At 39.1% G+C, this 21980-nt stretch overlaps 1 long non-coding RNA gene across 1 annotated transcript in view; it reads left to right on the top strand.

Moving 5' to 3' along the window:
• The window catches only part of LOC120303509, a 59521-nt gene extending 37991 nt beyond the window's left edge, over positions 1-21530 (top strand). The window contains exon 2 of the long non-coding RNA XR_005555484.1: positions 21239-21530. This is a non-coding gene — a long non-coding RNA (uncharacterized LOC120303509). The remainder of the gene's footprint in view (positions 1-21238) is intronic.
• Positions 21531-21980: the final 450 nt, after the last annotated feature.

Genomic DNA, 21980 nt, shown 5'->3' with positions numbered 1-21980 from the left:
ATACCCTTTCAACAAAATACAGAGCACAGCTAAGCCCTCTGGTCTACTTTAGACCATTTGTCAACATTTGCATTCTTCCTAACTCCCATTTAATATTGTATTAAGTAGAATGATTGGCAAATATTTTCCTACCACCATCTAACTTTTACTAATGAGAACGAAACAAAGCTGGATAATCCACCAGCTTTCTCCTTAGTATAAATAAAGCCAACCATTTGCCTGCATTATGAATAAGGATTGCCAATGGGAGCTGGGCATTTCAAGCCAGATAGTTTTAGGCTGGCACAGAAACTAATGGATACTACTTTTACATAGCAGTATAGAAGCTCCCATAGTGTCACTCAGGCATCTTAAACCCATACATATTAATAGTTGTTGAAAATATAGGAATGGACACGATATTGCTATGCTAATTTTTTAATATACGGAAGTCAGACCTCAGGATAAGGTACAAAATATCTTGGAATTCTACTAACATACCAACATTAATTTTGCTTTGTTATTTGACAATTTCTGCTGTTGCACCTCTGATTTTCTGTAACATCCATTCCTTTTCTATATGAATTTGCCAGTTTATTTTTGTTTATTTAAATTTAAAAAATATTATTTATTTATTATTACAAATATATATAGCTACCTATTTCACATAACAAATGACTCTGAGCAATATTCAACAAAGTTAAAAAACAATATGTAACTAACAATAATAATTAAAAATATTAAAATAAAAAATTCAACTAAAATAGCTTAAAATATTTAAATACAGTGCCCCCTTTTCCTTCTTTTATTACTATATATCTCCCTTTCCAATTCCACACTCTTTTGTAACTGAATTTGAAAGCTGTTTGATAATTTTTAATTGAATTATTCTTTTTATTTAGCTGTTAGGAATACTCCAGTTCTGCGTTTCTTATTCTGAGCATACATTTAAACTAGGTGTCCCAATGAACCCCACTTATTTTTGTATGATGTTAATTATTACTATTCAATGTAAAAGTTTTACTTCTGTATTGGAGTAATGGGAGTGTGCCACATCAAATCCTACCTATCCTAACCTAATTTGTTGTCTTAAGATGTTGTCCCACTTAAGGTGTTGTCCCACTATTGCTAATGTTAATAAAAGGTTCACCTGCTTCATATATAAAATAAAAAGACTACCATCCTGTCTTTGGTTCAAATTGCAGAATACTGCAGGGCAAAATATTTGTCTAATTAGCCATCCAATGGTGGCGTTAATCTGTATAGTGTAACAGCTGGAGTCCTTAGATTACTCGCAAACAGTGTTCTTCATATGACATCATATTAATTCTGCCTTCCCACAAATTTTGCACAATTAAGAGCTAACAATGTGACATAATGAAGGCAAATATATTGCTAATAGGCATAAAGAACAGGAAAGACGAGGGGTTTCTGCTTACTCTGCTGCAGCATTGAGCACTAAACATTTATTCTCCATTAATGCTTTTTGTGCCAATGTGACCTGACATGGAAGGAGTTCAAAGGACTCAGATTATTTTAATTTGCAAGTAATGTATATAAAAACATGAATGAGGAAACCAAGTCTCATGAGTTTGGTGGGGGGAGGAGTGAATTTTCTAATGCCATTCATAAGGAATGCTACTTTGGTGCCTGGAATTTTATGGATCTTTCAAATAAAAGTGGAGCCTCGGTAATGGGAAACTCCACTCAAACAGACTATATTGTAAGAAGGGACTGGCAATTGCAAGTTTATATCTCTGGGCCAATTGTGAAGTGTCCATGGACAAGGAAATGCTATCATAAGACAATGAATTTGTGCTTGAAGGCAGTGGTGGGATTCAGACAATCTCGGTGTGGATGCTGCTTCTGGAAATCCATTCTGGGCCTGGGCAACAAAAAATTAGCTACTGGTTCTGCCGAAATGGTGCGAACTGGCTGAATCCCACCACTGCTCGAAGGGAAGAGCCTCTTCTCTCTTTTAAGAACATTCTTGACCTGTCTTGTCTCTTAGTTGCTGGGATGATTAAGAAAGGAAGCTCATTTGCAAAATTGTTAGCATGCCAGTATTAAGGGTTTGAAAGATAATAGAGCTCTACCATATTGCAAATACTGAAATTAAAGGAAAAACTATGAATAGATAAAATAGATATTTGGATAGAGCGTGGTATGAAATGCTTAGTTACTATCTATAGGTGAGTGCTGATTTATAATTAATTATCTGTGATCAGCTAAAATGGCAAATATTGTCAGCTTAGTCTAAATTATAAACTTGCTAGTACTCATAGCAAGTTTCCTGATGTCCAACTATATCGAAATGGTCCAATAATCCAGAACAATTTTGGTGCACTTTAAATTAGTTTTAGAAAGGATGATCCTTTGGAAGCTCTAATCTGTTTAAATAGAATAAGAGAATAGAATAACAGAGTTGGAAGGGAGCTTGGAGGTCTTCTAGTCCAACCAACTGCTCAAGCAGAAAACCCTATATTATTTCAGACAAATGGTTGTCCAATCTTTTCTTAAAAATAGAAAAACAGAAAGGAAGAGAAATAATTTGAAGAGATATGAAAAGAATATACAGAGAAGAGCATTATGTCTACAAATGTAAAAAATCCACATCACTAAGTAGAAACGTTCAATGTTTCATTTTCAATTTCTGGATTTCTGAATCTTGATAAAGTCTTGTTTGTAAATCCTGTTGAGTTCATTCAAGCATTTTAAAAGAGATGGTACAGAACTATATTGCTGGACTCATTCTTTACAACTGGGAGTAGAATGTTGATGTTCAGTCTCAAAATTTAACTTTCTTCTTCTAGTCCAGTGGTGGCGAATCTATGGCGCGGGTGCCAGAGGCAGCACTCGAAGCCCTCTCTAAGGGCACACACACGATCGCTCCAGCCCCGCCTCCTCCCACAGCCCCTTTCTCACCAGCAGCCCCCATGGAGGAGAGTTGCCCCCAGGCACAGCCCATATGAAGCAGCACAGCCAAGGACATGGTAGCCAGACAGTAAGGACAAGACTCCGCCCTTGCGCCCCATCGCACGTAGATGATGTTATGGGGCATGGGCGGAGGGCATGGCCACTATGGCACTGTTGGGCTGCCTGGGTGATCTGTGGTGGGCCGTGGAGATGGTGGGTGGTCCAGCAAGCAGGGCAGAGCGGGGACGGAGGTGGGGGGCGGTTTTGGGGCACTCGGTCTTTAAAAGGTTCATCATCACTGTTCTAGTCTGTCACATCTCCTTCCAAACTCATATTATTTTTATTTCCTTTGCAGAGAAAATAGGAACTACTTTTAGAAATATAATTACTCAGATGAAAATATTTCTAACCCCGTAGATATTACTAAATATTACTATGCTTTATAATGCATTTTTAATCAGGTGTTGAACTAATGCTATACATCTGAATTTTTTCTTCTTTTATTCATCAGCTGTTTTATACAGAATATTTGTCTTTATTGCAGACATATTGACTTTAATCCCTTAGGCAATGAATTGCTATTGATTAGAGATGAGGCATCTTCATGAAGCTTTTGAATTTCTTTCACCGCCTGCCTTTGTAATTTGCATTACTTTTTAGAGGCTTACTTCTAATGGGCTACAAATTATTTATTCCTTCATTAAGGTTTCCTGAACAGTGATATAAAGTCTAACAATTAAGATGCACAAGATATGTTGCTAATTCTAATATTATTAATATTTCTAGAATTCTTTTCAAGAGGAAAGAAAATAATGAAAGAAATAAAGAAAGATAAATATGGTAACTGTAAGAAAAAATCCTATACTCAAAATTATCTACTAACTAGATATCCTCACCTGATGCATCATAATATGCAAAACTTACTTTGTAAATATTAATTTTCATATGAAAAAATATTCTTGGGGAAAAAAACAAAGTTATATCTGATAGCATTTTTTTATACTGACCGGCTGAAGAATGCCATACTGTTAACTTTAAAAAAATCATATCAAATTCTTAAAAAATTAATTTCTATAAGTTTTAAACTGGGCACCCCCTAAACAGATTAAAACAGTTCTCAACAACCAATCTATGGATAGAAAAGAATAAGCCATAGGTTTTACTACCACCATCAAAGATTAGGTGACTTTTAAATAATTCCATGCAAATTTGATTATCTATAAATTTCATTCCATTCTAACCTCAAAGTAATATTTTTGGTACCTTATAATTATAGTGCATCATATACTGAATGGACATCTAGATTTTGAAGTGGCCTCCTAATTTGACAAGTAATTTTCAGGTTGAAGAAAAGAGAGCAATAGTTATAAAAAGGAAGTAAAAGTCAGAATAAAATGCATAATAGCATTTAAGATAAAATCAGATTATCCCATTTTCTACTATAACTTCTCACAATAAATTAACATAAGGATAATAATGTCATATGAAAATGCACACAAACATAACAGAGTTAAATATAGTAGGATCAAACTTGTAATGGAATTCTAGTTAAGCAGGAAATAAATATACAGGTAGATACAAATAGTCTTCCCATAAAGACCAAGACAAAGAAGTTACAAATTATGGTTGGTCACAGAGTCAGCCTGATGTTTAGATTAGATCTTGTATTTTTGTCCATCTATCGAGTCATTCCCAAAGACCTGGGATAGGTAGATGTTGCTTAATAATATTAAAGATATCGTTGCAGGATGTAAACTGTTCCAAGTAAAGCTGCCTTTTGCTATTGACTGATGGTGATTTTGTAAATGTTGATGGCATATAAGTGATGCTCCAGACATCCATTGCGGTTATTATTATTAAAAACACAACCCAGCAATGATGATGTTTTTACCAGCTTAAAAAAAACCCACCCCAATGTAAGAAAATCTACCCTGACTTCCCATATAAAAGTTTCTTTCCTCTGCTCTAGTTTTTGTTGCATAACTCCCATCTCAAGTTTTATAATCTGAAGTCTATAACAGAACAGGTTCTAAACATTGAACACAACTTTGCAGTAGGTTCACAGTTTTTCAGATATCATAGCTTATCTTATAAGGTTGTTGCAAAGATCTGAGAAATTAAGCTTTTACATTCTTTGAGAACTTTCATGAATTTAAATAATTCTTCTCATGAGTCAAAATGCTATACCTTGTATCAGCAGGAAATGAAAATTTCTACCTGCATTTCTGATCCCTATACTGTCTCTATCACTTCTGTTTCATGTATACCGCTACCCTCGAAAGGGCTGCTGGAGTCCAGGTTCTCCTGGTCCTCTTGGTATGGCTGCCAGCCCACTGTAATCCCTCACTTAGGCATTTCTGTTTGGCTGGGACAAGTAATGGCGTGGTGATCAGTCAGGTCACATGATGGGGTGGTCAGCCTCTCTCAGCAGACAGATTAGTCCAGAGAAGGTATTCAGGTCGCTAGTTAGCCCTTCTTCTTCTTCTTCTCCTCCTCCTCCTCCTCCTCCTCCTCCTCCTCCTCCTCCTCCTCCTCCTCCTCCTCCTCCTCCTCCTCCTCCTCTCTTTCTCTCCCAGGCTTGCCCCACAGAAACCTCTCCTCTTCTATCTCTTTCTCTCCCTCGGTCTTGCCATTCAACCCTCTTTATATTTCAAGTTCTAAATCTTACGTCTCTTTGTCCTGCCCCCACATAGCAATGGACTTTTTGCTGCTTGTTTCTTACACTTGGATGTGTAGGGCACCTGCACCATGTTTTAACAATCATTCTGTCTGGTCTCAGGCTCTTTGTCTCTGGCCTTAGTACCTTTAGCCCACACACCTGGATGGTATTGGAGTAATGACGAAAATACCACTTTAATTCCTGTGCCAACTAACAGCTTAAGTATGTCTCACTCAAAGGGAGGAGATGAAAGCAATCTCAGAAGTGCATACAATAAAGAAAGATATTGGCTATGTCATGGTGCAGGTGAGATAAGGTCCTATGTTTTGAGCAGAGATTATGAACAAGTAAATAAACTTATAGACATTGGAATTTAAAAGAAATATCTGTTGTGGATTTACAGTATGAGAACAGAAAACAAACAAGTTTTAGGGATAAGAGGAAATGTCCTTCTGAGCAGTCAGTGCAGTAAAAAATTGTGAAAAGATCTAACCATATAAAAATTCTAAATCACTATTCCTACTTTCTCCCAAAAAAATTATGCATATGGCTATCCTTTCCTAAAATATAAGGAAAGGGCCTGGATACCTGAAGGACCACCTATCTTCAACTGTTTCGGCTTAGCTGGTACATTCTGACAAGATGAGTACAACCCAGGTTCCTTGTATTACACTACTATGGGAACAAGGATATGTACCTCCTCTGAAACATCATCTCTCCAGACACCCTCTTTCCTGGGGTTCTGAAAAGCCCTAAAGAACGGGCTTGGTCTAAGACCTGGAGTTAATGTGATTGTGGGGCCTTGGTTTGCTTTGTTATTGTTAAGATTGTTTCAGCCTGGTCTGCTACAGGCCAAAACATGTTTTTAACTGCTTTTACTTTTTTTGTATTTGTAAGCTGCCAAAAATCTATGGGAGTGGGCAGTTATAATTAAATAACAACAACAACTACGGGATAGTAGAATAGAAGACTAATAATTGGACAAAAATTACAAAGTATCAAGACTGAAAATCAAAACTAAAAAATTATAGCATAAATAGGCTGTTGTGGTCCCAGTGATTATTGGCACACTGGGTGCCATACATAAAAATCTTAGAGGTATTTAGAATATGCCTGGCCAACACTTTCATCTATCAATTACAAAAGAACACACTGCTGGATGTATATCTTATATACTATACTGATAAATAAAGAATCCAAAATATCTTTGGAAAGCACTCAATGCACAGGAAGGCCAACGCCTATTAAAGAACTGGCAGCTTTGATTTCACATTGTTGCATATATAATAATGTACTTAATATTATTAAACTATAACATCTGCCTATCCTAGGCCTTGGGAAAGATTTGATATGATGGACAAAAATGCCAAATCCTGTCTAACTATCTGGCTGCTATGTGACAAACATAATAATAATACAGCAAATGCAAGCAAACTGAAGAAAAAGTGGACCACCTAGTTAGCTGCTGTACAGGGATCCCACAGACTGATTATAATCAACAGCATGACAAAGTAGCTACAACTGTGTATTGAACACCTGGCTTAAGCTGGGAAGCTGTTTGGTCTGGTTCCTGACAAAAGGTTACCTCTGTGTTTATCTGAATTTGTATCGATTGTTGTGAGCTACCAAGAATCATTGTATGAGATAGGGGGCCATATAATTCCTGTAAGTAAATAAATAAATAAATATTTCTTATCAATTCAATACAGGTTTACAATATAATAAAAAATAAAAAAGAATAATGCTAGACAATTAAAATTAAAGGAGTTAAAAACCAAGACAATAGGGGACCTGGGGCTGGGAATCTTTTCTATCCAATCAGCCCCAGAGTAGCAGCTCTTGTCAGCACCTCTAGGCCTGGTGGCAGAAATAAATTTTCAGGCTCTTCCAGGAATGTGGGGGTGAACCTCACCTCAGTGAGTGAATATTCGGAGACGGGAGTCTTATTAAATAGTTGTACTCAGTCCAATATTACAGTATAGTAGTTGTGAAATTAAGAAAGGACCTCCTGGTTTTGACTCCTTTAGGCCACTATTTCTTTTGAAAGAAATATTTTGAAAAATTTTCTTCAACTTTAGCAGTATGTCTTAAAGGGATGATAGATATTAGACAAATATAGACAAAATGTGATCCACTGGAGAAGGAAATGGCAAACCACTCCAGTATCTTTGCCATGAAAACCCCATGGACAGTACTAAAAGGCAAAAAGATATGACGCTGGAAGATGAGCCCCTCAAGTCGGAAGGTGTCCAATATGCTACTGGGGAAGAGCAGAGGGCTAGTACTAGTAGCGCCAGGAAGAATGAAGCGACTGGGCCAAAGCCGAAAGGACGCTCAGCTGTGGATATATCTGGTGGTGAAAGGAAAATCCGATGCTGTAAAGATTTTTTCTCCATAGGAACCTGGAATGTAAGATCCATGAATCAAGGCAAGCTAGACGTAGTCAAAAAAGAGATGACAAGACTGAACATCGACATCTTAGGAATCAGCGAACTAAAATGGACAGGAATGGGTGAATTTAACTCAGATGACCATCAGGTATACTACTGTGGGCAAGAATCCCTCAGAAGAAATGGAGTAGCCTTCATAGTCAATAAAAGAATAGGAAAAGCAATACTGGGATACAATCCCCAAAATGACAGAATGATCTCAATTCGAATCCAAGGCAAACCATTCAATATCACAATAGTTCAAATCTATGCCCCAACCACTGGTGCTGAAGAGGATGAAATTGACCGGTTCTATGAAGCCCTACAGCACCTTATAGAATTAACACCAAAAAATGATGTCCTTATCATCATGGGGGATTGGAATGCTAAGGTAGGAAGCCAAAAGATAACCGGAATAACAGGCAAGTTTGGCCTTGGAGTACAAAATGAAGCAGGGCACAGGCTAATAGAATTTTGTCAAGAGAATACGATGGTCATAACAAACACTCTTTTCCAACAACCCAAGAGACGGCTCTACACATGGACATCACCAGATGGTCAACATAGAAATTAGATTGACTATGTGCTCTGTAGCCAAAGATGGAGAAGCTCTATACAGTCAGTAAAAACAAGACCAGGAGCTGACTGTGGCTCAGATCATGAGCTTCTCGTTGCAAAATTTAGGCTTAAATTGAAAAAAGTAGGGAAAAGCACTAGGCCACTCAGGTATGAACTAAATCATATTCCTGGTGAATATACAGTAGAGGTGACAAATAGATTTAAGGAATTAGATCTGATAGACAGAGTGCCTGAAGAATTATGGATGGAAGTTCGCAACATTGTACAAGAGGTAGCAACTAAAACCATCCCAAAGAAAAAGAAATGCAAGAAAGCAAAATGGCTGTCTGAGGAAGCTTTGCAAATAGCTGAGGAAAGAAGGGAAGCGAAAGGCAAAGGAGAAAGAGAAAGATACACCCAATTGAATGCAGAATTCCAGAGAGTAGCTAGAAGAGATAAGAATGCCTTCTTAAATGAACAGTGCAAAGAAATAGAAGAAAACAACAGAATAGGGAGGACCAGAGATCTCTTCAAGAAAATTGGAGATATGAAGGGAACGTTTCATGCAAAGATGGGCATGATAAAGGACCAAAATGGCAGGGACCTAACAGAGGCAGAAGAGATTAAGAAGAGATGGCAAAACTACACAGAAGAACTATACAAGAATGAGCTTAACATCCCAGATAACCACAATGAGATGGTCACTGACCTCGAACCAGACATCCTAGAATGTGAAGTGAAATGGGCCTTAGAAAATCTGAGCAACAACAAAGCTAGTGGAGGTGACAGTATTCCAGCTGAGCTATTCAAAATCTTAAAAGACGATGCAGTAAAAGTGCTACACTCAATTTGCCAGCAAATTTGGAAAACTCAACAGTGGCCACAGGATTGGAAAAGGTCAGTTTACATTCCAATTCCAAAGAAAGGCAATGCCAAAGAATGTTCAAACTATCGCACCATTGCACTCATTTCACATGCTAATAAAGTTATGCTTAAAATCCTACAAGCTAGACTCCAGCAGTATGTGGATCGAGAACTACCAGAAGTACAGGCAGGATTTCGAAGAGGCAGAGGAACTAGAGATCAAATTGCCAACATATGCTGGATCATGGAGAAAGCTAGGGAGTTCCAGAAAAACATCTACTTCTGCTTCATTGACTATGCAAAAGCCTTTGATTGTGTGGATCACAACAAATTGTGGCAAGTTCTTAAAGAGATGGGAGTACCAGACCATCTCATCTGTCTCTTGAGAAACCTATATGCGGGTCAAGAAGCAACAGTGAGAACCGAACACGGAACCACTGATTGGTTCAAAATTGGAAAAGGAGTCCGGCAAGGCTGTATACTGTCGCCCTGCCTATTTAACTTATATGCAGAGCACATCATGAGAAAGGCAGGGCTAGATGAATCAAAAGTTGGAATTAAGATTGCCGGGAGAAATATCAACAACCTAAGATATGCAGATGATACCACTCTAATGGCAGAAAGTGAAGAGAACTAAAGAGCCTCTTGATGCGGGTGAAGAAGGAGAGTGCAAAAGTTGGCTTGAAACTCAACATTAAGAAAACCAAAATCATGGCATCCGGCCCTCTCAATTCCTGGCAAATAGATGGGGAAGAAATGGAGGTAGTGACAGATTTTATTTTTCTGGGCTCCAAGATCACCTCAGATGGGGACTGCAGCCAAGAAATTAAAAGACGCTTGCTCCTGGGGAGGAAAGCTATGGCAAATCTAGACAGCATACTAAAAAGCAGAGACATCACCCTGCCAACAAAAGTGCGTATAGTCCAGGCCATGGTTTTCCCAGTTGCAATGTATGGCTGTGAAAGTTGGACCATAAGAAAGGCTGAGCGCCAAAGAATTGAGCCCTTTGAACTATGGTGCTGGAGAAGACTCCTGCGTGTTCCTTGGACTACAAGGCGTTCAAACCGGTCAGTCCTAGAAGAGATCAACCCCGACTGCTCTTTAGAAGGCCAGATCCTGAAGTTGAAACTCATTTGGCCACCTAATGAGAAGGAAGGACTCACTGGACAAGGGCCTAATGCTGGGAAAGATTGAGGATAATAGAAGAAGGGGACGACAGAGAATGAGATGGCTGGATGGAGTCACTGAAGCAGTAGGTGTGAACTTAAATGGACTCCAGAAGATGGTGGAGGACAGGAAGACCTGGAGGAACGTTGTCCATGGGGTCGCGATGGGTCGGACACGACTTCGCAATTAACAACAACAACAACAACAAGATATTATTGTCCAAATTTATTTATGCAATAGTAGAGGTAACAAATTCAAAACAGAGAGAGGGGCACCACAAGAAACAACAGTGGATGACGGAGGAAATTCTTCATCTCATGGATGAAAGAAGATCTTATAAAAATAAAAACAAAGAAAAATACAATGAATTGCAGAAAACAATTAGAAGAAAAATTCAACTGGCAAAAGAAAAGTGGTTTGCAAAGAGATGCAAGGAAATAGAAGAGGCAGAACGTATACATGATACGTGATAATATACATGATAATTTCAATTTACACAAAAAAGTGAAAAAAGCAGCAGACCTCTACAAAAAGAAAACCAACAACTTAGTTGACAAAGATGTGAAAATTATCTTAGATGAGGATGAAAAACTAAAAAGATGGAAGGAATATATTGAAGAACTTTTTGAGGACACTAGGGATGATATAGATATGGGATGTATAACAACTGGACCAAATATCACTATGGAAGAGGTTGAACATGCAATAAAAATAGCAAAAACAAGAAAAGCCACAGGACCTGATGATATCCCAGTAGTAATTTTAAAATTGCTGAAAGACAATGGGAAGAATTTTTTACTACAGCTCTTCAATCAGATATATGAAACAGGAAAGATACCAAATGATTGGCTAAAATCAACCTTTGTGACAATCCCCCCAAAAAATAAATGCAAAGAAGTGTACCAAATACAGAACAATAAGCTTAATGAGTCATGCCCTGAAAATATTCCTGAGAATAATTCACACAAGAATTGTTGTTGTTAATTGTGAAGTTGTGTCCGACCCATTGCGACCCCATGGACAATGTTCCTCCAGGTCTTCCTGTCCTCTACCATCTTCTGGAGTCCATTTAAGTTCTCACCTACTGCTTCAGTGACTCCATCCAGCCATCTCAGTCTCTGTCGTCCCCTTCTTCTATTGCCCTCAATCTTTCCTAGCATTAGGCCCTTCTCCAGTGAGTCCTTCCTTCTCATTAGATGGCCAAAGTATTTGAGTTTCAACTTTAGGATCTGGCCTTCTAAAGAGCAATCGGGGTTGATCTCTTCTAGGACTGACCGGTTGAACGCCTTGCAGTCCAAGGGACTCGCAGGAGTCTTCTCCAGCACCATAGTTCAAAGGCCTCAATTCTTTGGCGCTCAGCCTTTCTTACGGTCCAACTTTCACAGCCATACATTGCAACTGGGAAAATCATGGCCTGGACTATACGCACTTTTGTTGGCAGGGTGATGTCTCTGCTTTTTAGAATACTGTCTAGATTTGCCATAGCTTTCCTCCCCAGGAGCAAGCGTCTTTTAATTTCTTGGCTGCAGTCCCCACCTGAGGTGATCTTGGAGCCCAGAAAAATAAAATCTGTCACTACCTCCATTTCTTCCCCATCTATTTGCCAGGAATTGAGAGGGCCGGATGCCATGATTTTGGTTTTCTTAATGTTGAGTTTCAAGCCAACTTTTGTACTCTCCTTCTTCACCCGCATCAAGAGGCTCTTTAGTTCCTCTTCACTTTCTGCCATTAGAGTGGTATCATCTGCATATCTTAGGTTGTTGATATTTCTCCCGGCAATCTTAATTCCAACTTTTGTTTCATCTAGCCCTGCCTTTCTCATGATGTGCTCTGCATATAAGTTAAATAGGCAGGGCGACAGTATACAGCCTTGCCAGACTCCTTTTTCAATTTTGAACCAATCAGTGGTTCCGTGTCCAGTTCTCACTGTTGCTTTGTGACCCGCATATAGGTTTCTCAAGAGACAAATAAGATGGTCTGGTATTCCCATCTCTTTAAGAACTTGCCACAATTTGTTGTGATCCACACAATCAAAGGCTTTTGCATAGTCAATGAAGCAGAAGTAGATGTTTTTCTGGAACTCCCTAGCTTTCTCCATGATCCAGCGTATGTTGGCAATTTGATCTCTAGTTCCTCTGCCTCTTCGAAATCCTGCCTGTATTTCTTGTAGTTCTTGATCCACATACTGCTGGAGTCTAGCCTGTAGGATTTTAAGCATAACTTTACTAGAATGTGAAATGAGTGCAATAGTGCTATAGTTTGAACATTCTTTGGCATTGCCTTTCTTTGGAATTGGAATGTAAACTGACCTTTCCAATCCTGTGGCCACTGTTGAGTTTTCCAAATTTGCTGGCAAATTGAGTGTAGCACTTTTATTGCATTGTCTTTTAAGATTTTGAATAGCTCAGCTGGAATAGTGTCACCTCCACTAGCTTTGTTGTTGCTCAGATTTTCTAAGGCCCATTTCACTTCACATTCTAGGATGTCTGATTCGAGGTCAGTGACCATCTCATTATGGTTATCTGGGACGTTAAGCTCATTCTTGTATAGTTTTTCTGTGTAGTTTTGCCATCTCTTCTTAATCTCTTCTGCCTCTGTTAGGTCCCTGCCATTTTGGTCCTTTATCATGCCCATCTTTGCATGAAACGTTCCCTTCATATCTCCAATTTTCTTGAAGAGATCTCTGGTCCTCCCTATTCTGTTGTTTTCTTCTATTTCTTTGCACTGTTCATTTAAGAAGGCATTCTTATCTCTTCTAGCTACTCTCTGGAATTCTGCATTCAATTGGGTGTATCTTTCTCTTTCTCCTTTGCCTTTCGCTTCCCTTCTTTCCTCAGCTATTTGCAAAGCTTCCTCAGACAGCCATTTTGCTTTCTTGCATTTCTTTTTCTTTGGGATGGTTTTAGTTGCTACCTCTTGTACAATGTTGCGAACTTCCATCCATAGTTCTTCAGGCACTCTGTCTATCAGATCTAATTCCTTAAATCTATTTGTCACCTCTACTGTATATTCACCAGGAATATGATTTAGTTCATACCTGAGTGGCCTAGTGCTTTTCCCTACTTTTTTCAATTTAAGCCTAAATTTTGCAACGAGAAGCTCATGATCTGAGCCACAGTCAGCTCCTGGTCTTGTTTTTACTGACTGTATACAGCTTCTCCATCTTTGGCTGCAGAGCACATAGTCAATCTGATTTCTATGTTGACCGTCTGGTGATGTCCATGTGTAGAGCGTCTCTTGGGTTGTTGGAAAAGAGTGTTTGTTATGACCATCGTATTCTCTTGACAAAATTCTATTAGCCTGTGCCCTGCTTCATTTTGTACTCCAAGGCCAAACTTGCCTGTTATTCCGGTTATCTTTTGGCTTCCTACCTTAGCATTCCAATCCCCCATGATGATAAGGACATCATTTTTTGTGTTAATTCTATAAGGTGCTGTAGGGCTTCATAGAACCGGTCAATTTCATCCTCTTCAGCACCAGTGGTTGGGGCATAGATTTGGACTATTGTGATATTGAATGGTTTGCCTTGGATTCGAATTGAGATCATTCTGTCATTTTGGGGATTGTATCCCAGTATTGCTTTTCCTATTCTTTTATTGACTATGAAGGCTACTCCATTTCTTCTGAGGGATTCTTGCCCACAGTAGTATACCTGATGGTCATCTGAGTTAAATTCACCCATTCCTATCCATTTTAGTTCGCTGATTCCTAAGATGTCGATGTTCAGTCTTGTCATCTCTTTTTGACTACGTCTAGCTTGCCTTGATTCATGGATCTTACATTCCAGGTTCCTATGGAGAAAAAATCTTTACAGCATCGGACTTTCCTTTCACCACCAGATATATCCACAGCTGAGCGTCCTTTCGGCTTTGGCCTAGTCGCTTCATTCTTTCTGGCGCTACTAGTACTAGCCCTCTGCTCTTCCCCAGTAGCATATTGGACACCTTCCGATCTGAGGGGCTCATCTTCCAGCGTCATATCTTTTTGCCTTTTAGTACTGTCCATGGGGTTTTCGTGGCAAAATACTGGAGTGGTTTGCCATTTCCTTCTCCAGTGGATCACATTTTGTCAGAACTCTCTGCTATGACCTGTCTGTCTTGGGTGGCCCTGCATGGCATAGCTTATAGCTTCATTGAGCTACACAAGCCCCTTCGCCATGACAAGGCAGTAATCCATAAAGGGGTCACACAAGAATATACAACAAAATTGAAGAGTGTCTAGGTAACACACAATTTGGTTTCAGAAACAATCTTGGTACACGAGATGCGCTGTTCAGCATTCAGGTTCTTGTACAGCGTTGTAGAGATGTCACTCACAGTGTTTACATGTGCTTCATTGATTTCGAAAAAGCTTTTGATAAAATAAGACACAGCAAACTATTAGAAATCCTGAAACAAGGGGGACTAGATGACAAGACATCCAAATAATAAATAATCTGTATTGGCATCAGGTAGCAAATGTGAGACTAGGCCAAAAATACTCAACTGATGCAGAAATAAGAAGAGGGGTCAGACAGGGATGTATTCTGTTTCCACTGTTGTTCAATATCTATTCTGAGTCAATCTTCAACAAGGCACTGGAGAACATCGATGCTGGCATCAAAGTAAATGGTGTTGGATCAACAACTTAAGATTTGCTGACGATACAGTTCTGCTTTCCAGTAAGCATGAAGACCTTCAACTCCTCATCAACAGAAATATCTGAAAAATACGGCTTGTAGCTTAACACCTCAAAAACCAAGATCATGGTCATCAGCAAACAACCCGTTAATTTACCATCAATAAACTCAGAGACAAATATGGCACAAGAAGAAGAGAAGAAATTTATTTTCAGAAGTTATATAGTATTTCTGATCTCACTAGAAAGCAATGTAATTTCTGATAGTAAATCAGTAATTGATCTGGAAATAAGGGGAAACCCAATAGATAGAGCATTTGTAGTAAATAAATAAATACATTCATACATACATACATAATTTTATTTCTTTTATTAATTTGATTTAGTAACACTCACAGTATTAAAATACAGTGTATTTTAAATAGTTTACATAGTATCTTAAAAATTATAATTAGTCCATTTGTTAACTCAAACAGCATTCATTACTAATAAAAATTATTATTGGATTCTTTTTGTAAATACATATAGTATTATTTTCTATAATACTGTATCTCAATACTTTTTATTTAGGAGGCAAGAAGCCAGTAGGATTTCACCTGAGGAAAATGGAACTTTGTTTTTCCTGTTTAACATATTCATTTAGCTTTAGTATTTTGTTGATTTGGTTGTGTCATTTAAAGGAGTTCACAAATATTATCAAAAATTTATCTCAGGCTTTTCTTTATTATACACAGTTCTTTCTCAATCAGATTTAATTGAACTTCAGCTTGCAAAATTGAGGCAATTGGTTTTACGGTACAATATTTTGGGTCATTAATATTGCTGTAGTATTAAACTGAAATTGATAACAATTTAAATGAAAACAGCCATTTCAAAACCAAAACATGATAATAGTGTCCCCAATATCACTTTTTAAAAAGCAAAAATGTACACTTATGAATCAAGCATTTGTTCTTAATCATAATTTCATACATATAATTTCCCTATCCAAATTTGCTTCTTCTCCATTGTTTACTATGATGTCAGAGTTACCGCTAGCTTGAGGACCTTGGCACCTTTGAATGTAGTAATAGCATCATAAGGCATTATATCATCTATGGTTCAGAGCACTATGAATAACCTCCATTATTTGCATGTTAGAAGCCAGCATGTGTACAATCTACAGATTTTCTTCCTGGCTGAACCCTCAATCACCCACTGAAAACCAATGTTATCTGTTTAAATTATTTAAAGCTCTCACAGGATACTTAATCAGGTTAAGGGCAGTTCAGCTCCTATACAATTTGTGGTATCATCACCAATTCATCATATAGAGAAAAATGGAGGGTGTAAAATTCCCAGCCATACTTATAAGATATGTATACACAAAAAAAGCTTACTCATTATTAACTGAACCATAGATCAGTTCTTACTGTCTGAGTTTGTCTCACACAAAACTGCACTATTTCAGAACGGCATAGCCTGAAATTAGCTAGCTGATAGCATATTAGTTTTAAAGTGCTATGTGAAACCACAGCTGTATATTCCTTTCTTGGTCCTCTCAAATTGTTCCTTTCATTTCTCTTACACATTTTTAAAAAGTATATGTGTGATGTAGATATGTGTACAATATAAATATAGAAATAATTAATCACCCCTCCCCCAAAAAACCTTTGTGCGAATTAGTCCCTGGATGGTTTTAGAGAGAAAGGATGCACTATTACCATGTGATCAACAGTTGGCTGCCATGGTGGAGATGTGTTGCTTGTTAGAATTTTTTGCCATAGGCATTACTAAAGTATTGAGCCAGCCTTGCTTTTTTTAAATGATCAAAAGCACTTATTGAAAAGGTTGTACCTTCTTGACTCATTTCTAAGCTGTCAGCTTTCTTTTCCATTCTCAGAAAACCATGACATCAAGATCTGCAGGTTTTAGATAACCAGACAGGTTTTTGTAAGAAGGGCAGCTGGCTTGACAGGTTTGGGGAGAAGATGGAGTTGGGAAGAACACAGACATAGACCATGATATCTCTGACTCCACAATGAAGGGGGGAGGGGGAGGGAGAGAAACACACAAGTCAAGAATGCAAGTATTGTATGTCATCAATGTGATTCATTGGCCCGCCCCTACAGGAGACAGTGGCAAAATGAAGAAATCTGTAGATTTTTTAAAAAAAGGCCCTTTAGATACATGTGGAGAATATTGCCTTGATTATTATCGGACAGTGAGCATATTTAGAAGTCTAAGGGGTTGAATTCTCATGGGAATCTAAATCAAGAAGTCCTTTGCTTAGATGTATTTCAGACAAGGATATGCATAGAGGATTTTCAGTTCTGAATCAAACTAAACACTAGGCTTTTATATTCATTCCCATATGCTTTATATTGTATTTGTATTTTAAAAAAATATATCTACAGCTTTAAGTTTTCCTGCAGATGGGAAAATTCATTTCCAACAAAGCCTTGCTTCTTCAGAAGTGCCTGCATTTTGCTGCAGCATGAGTGATCAGTTGTGATTTAAGTCTTTAAGTCTCTTTCTCTTCTGTCTGTCTGTTTCTCCCTCCCTCCCTCCCCCCTCTGTGTGTGTGTGTGTGTGTGTGTGTGTGTGTGTGTGTGTCTATGAGCCTTGAAAGGTAGGGGGAAGAAGGCTGCTAGCATTCTTTGCATGCTTTTGCTTTGACTGTAACCACTTGGGAATTAGGGAGGGGATTGTCTTCGGAGATGAAGCAAACTTCTTCCCAGCTGGTTCCAGCCTGATTCCAAGGCTGTTGTGCCCTGATGGTGACCTGCTAGCTATCCAGCACCTCAGCATTCTCAAAACAACTCTGTAGCATCTGTAGCATTGGCTGCTGGTGGATTGGTTAGGGGGATTGGATTTGGGGAAGTAAAAGAATTGCTTTTATGCTTTGTATGGGACCTTCAGATTCCACCTGAATTTCTGCATCCAGTTTCTCTCAGTAAAAGTTCTTTTGATTAACCTCAATGGAGTCAAGCATTTTACTTTCCTGAGGGACTAGCTGGGGCAGGTCCTTACATTAGGCAGAATCTGCAAGCTTGGGCAACCCAGAGAGGTGCCAGTCTATCATGGGAACTGTGCAAATTATATCAGCCCAAGGCAGGAACCAGGATGAAGCTGAGTGCTGGGGGAAGTCTCATCCAGGGTTCCCCCAGGGTGGGACCTCTCCAAGTGGACGGAGGAGGTTGCCAGTCTGGGACACTCATTGAGACCAGGTGGTCCATAGGTGTCGACAGGAAAGATAACTGGGAAGGGAGAAAAAAAAGGGGGCCCTCACCCAGCACAGTCATGGCAGCCAATGACATGAATGGCAACTGGGGCTGGAGGAACTGTGGCTGTTTATTGACAAGAATCTTGCCCAAAGTTTCAGCCAGCCAGTGTGACTACGGGTAGCAGTTCCTGTTTTTTTCCAAGAAAAGAAAGATGGGACACTTCATCTATGTGTGGACTATAGGGGACTTAATGCTGTGGGGGGGAAATGTCTACCCCTTGCCCCTAATGAAGGACATGTTAACCCATTTGGCTAAGAGCAAGATATTCACTAAACTGGAGTTATGGGAAGCCTACTACCATGTGAGGATCAGGGAGGGGGGCGAATGGAAAATGCTTTCAATTGCCCACTGGACTGTTCCAATTCAAAGTCCTTCCCTTTGGATTACAGGGTGTCCCTGCTGTGTTCATGCAATTAATGAGGTTCTATATGAACACTTGTGCAAGAGGGTGCTAGTGTACTGGGATGACATTTTGATTTGTACTGAAACAAAAGCTGAGCACGTGAAATTGATGAGGGCTGTCCTTCAGAAACTATGAGCTGCCAAATTTTACGTCAAATTCTCTAAATGCGAATTCCACAAAACAAAATAGATTACTTAGGCTATCACATTTCTTGTGAGGGAATTGAAATGGACACTCAGAAGGTCAAAGCGGTATTGGAGTGGGTTCCACCCTGAACCAGAAGCAACTGCAAAATTTCCTGGGTTTCCCTAGCTTTTACTGTCAATTCATCCCATCATTGCCCAAATCACCCTCCCCATTATAAATCTGTTAATGACCGGGGGGAACAAACCCAAGCCTGGTCAACCTCTAAAATGGATGATGGAATGCCAAGCAGCATTCAAGAAGCTCAAATGATTGTTTGCAACTAAACCAGTTCTAAAGCAGATGCTAGCAATGTAGCTGTGGGGGTTGTGCTGTTACAGAAAAACAAGAGTAAGCTGCAAATGTGCGCTTACACCTCTAGAAAACTATCAAAAACTGAATGAAGGTGGGCCATGTGGGAAAAGGAGGCTTGCGCAGTATGTTGGGCACTCTTGTCTTTGAGATACTTCCTAAAAGGAAGCAAAGTACCTTTTGAAGTATGGACTGATCATAAAAATCTGGAGGCATTAAAAACCCTATGAAAATTATCTCCAAAGCAACTGTGATGGGTGCAATACTTTAACTGTTTCAACTTCACATTATGTTACCTCCCAGGGGGAAATTTTTTTCTAGTTGATGCGCAATTATGTATGCCTCAATAAAATTGCCCTGAAGTGGAAATAGTCAAACCAGTGCTCCCATCCCACCAGTTAGCCAGCCAAGTGACCACCCAAGCACAGGCAAAAGAGAGGTGTCCAATAGACAGCAAAGTGACTACAGCCCTTAAAACCGCATTGGATGAAGACAAGTGATTTCAAAGTCATGTGGACATCTGTTCAATCCAAGATGGGCTGGCTTGGGTAGGGGTAAGGTCTATGTACTGGAAGTCAAAGGTTGATGGTTTTGGGGGAAAGCCACAATTCCAAAGTGGTGAGACAATTTGGTTTTGTAAAAACTTTACACCTGGTAAAAAGACAGTTTTGGTGACCGTTCCTCAAAAAGAACATTGAAAGTTATATAGCAAGTTGCCCTGTTTCTGCCTCAGCCAAACAATGTCAAGGGAAAATCCCTGGACTCCTTCAGTTCATGGCTGAGCCAACAGCATCCTGGAGAAAGATCTCCATGGATTTCATTGTGGAACTCCCTGAAAGCTCAGAAAATACCATTATATGGGTCGTGAATTTGTCCCATGCTAGAAAATTCCATTGGGGCAGGAGCTACCCAAGTTATTTTAAATCATATTTACCTACTGCATGGGGCACCCCAATGCATCATTTCAGACAGAGGGGTGCAATTCATTTCTAAGTTTTGGTGGGCCTTAACTTCCTTAACCCACTTGGGACTGATCAGGGGCTTAGTTCCAGTACCATCCCCAAATAAATGGGGTGTGTGAACTAGCAATCTCAGTATTGGAACAGTACCTCAGATGCTTTATTAATTATCAGCAAAATGATTGGACTGACTTGTTGACTTTTTCAGAAGTGGCATATAACAATTCTGTACATAGTAGCACAGGATTCATCCCTTTCAAGGTGGCTACTGGTCAAGAATTTAAACTCATGCCCAAACTACCTCTAAATGACCCTCTGGTGCCATTATTAAAATAATGAGTCTCCCAATTATAAAATACATGTCCAAACATGAGGAAAGCCCTTGCAGATGCTCAGGGGGCTTACAAAACTCAGGCCAACAAGAAATGAATGGAACCCAAACCATTCAACACTGGTGATTATGTTTATCTCTCTACCCGCTATCTATTATCTCTACAGCCTTCAAAGAAATTAGGACTCAAGTTTCCCATCAAATGTATTATAAATCCTGTGATTGTACAGTTGGATTTGCCAAAGTCCCTTCAACGGGTCTATCCTGTGTTCCATTGTAGTTTATTAAAACTTAAGCTTATTTCCTCCCTTAGGCCAAGCCTTCCACCACCTCCCAAGCTACTAATGGTTGAGGGAGAGCAACACTTTGAAGTCCAAGAGATTTTGGCTTCCCGTAGGAATAGGGGAGAGTTCCAATATTTAGTAGTGTGGAAGGATTTCTCTAAAGCTCAGAATGAGTGGGTAAATCACCGCCATGTTAGAGCTCCCAGATTTGTTAAGCATTTTCATAACAAATACCCTGATAAACCTAAATAATGTTTCTCTTCATTTCATAGTTTTCTTTCTCTCCCTGTTTATTATATTTCTTTCTGCAGGACTGACATCGAATTAGGGAGTGCAATTGTTTCAAAAATGAAGCAGGCTCCTTCCCAATCAGTTCCAGCCTGGTTCCAAGACCATCATGCCCTGAGGGTGACTTGTTATCTACCCAGCACCTCAGCATTCTCAAAACAACTCTGCAGTATCACATTGGCTGCTGGTGGACTGGTTATGGGGGTTGGATTTGGGGAAGTGAAAGAATTGCTTTGTGCTTTGCAAGGGACCTTCAGATTCTACCTGACTTCTACATCCACTTTCTTTCAGTAAAATTCTTTTGATTAACCTCAATGGAGTCAAGAGTTTTACTTTCCTGAGGGACCAGCTGGGGCAGGTCCTTATAGTGTGTCTGGTATGATACTAAAGTTCTGGAATCTCTAGTTACATGATACTTAGTCAAGATGGATAATTCGTACTCAATACATTCTGTAGATTCATAGACATGCATACTTGCATTCTGATATCCTAATAATGTGAAAATAATTAGAACAGCTATATTTCATCAGGACAGTGGAATGACAGGAAAAAACAGCCAATTATAAATGATTGAAGTATCATCAGAATCCAGGAATATACAATACCCCTTATTGTATCACATACAGGTCAATAGAAAGCCAAATTTGCTTAACAGCTGTGTTATTAACTTAACAACTGCACTTATTCATTTAAAAACTGTGGTAAGAAAGGTCGTCAAATGGGACAAAATTTAGTTGCCAGCAGTCTCACTTACCAACAAATTTT

The sequence above is a fragment of the Crotalus tigris genome, unplaced genomic scaffold (assembly GCF_016545835.1).
Source record: "Crotalus tigris isolate CLP2741 ecotype Arizona unplaced genomic scaffold, ASM1654583v1 scf7180000024472.5447098, whole genome shotgun sequence".
NCBI lineage: Eukaryota > Metazoa > Chordata > Lepidosauria > Squamata > Viperidae > Crotalus > Crotalus tigris.
This window is presented reverse-complemented; position numbering and strand designations above follow the sequence as displayed.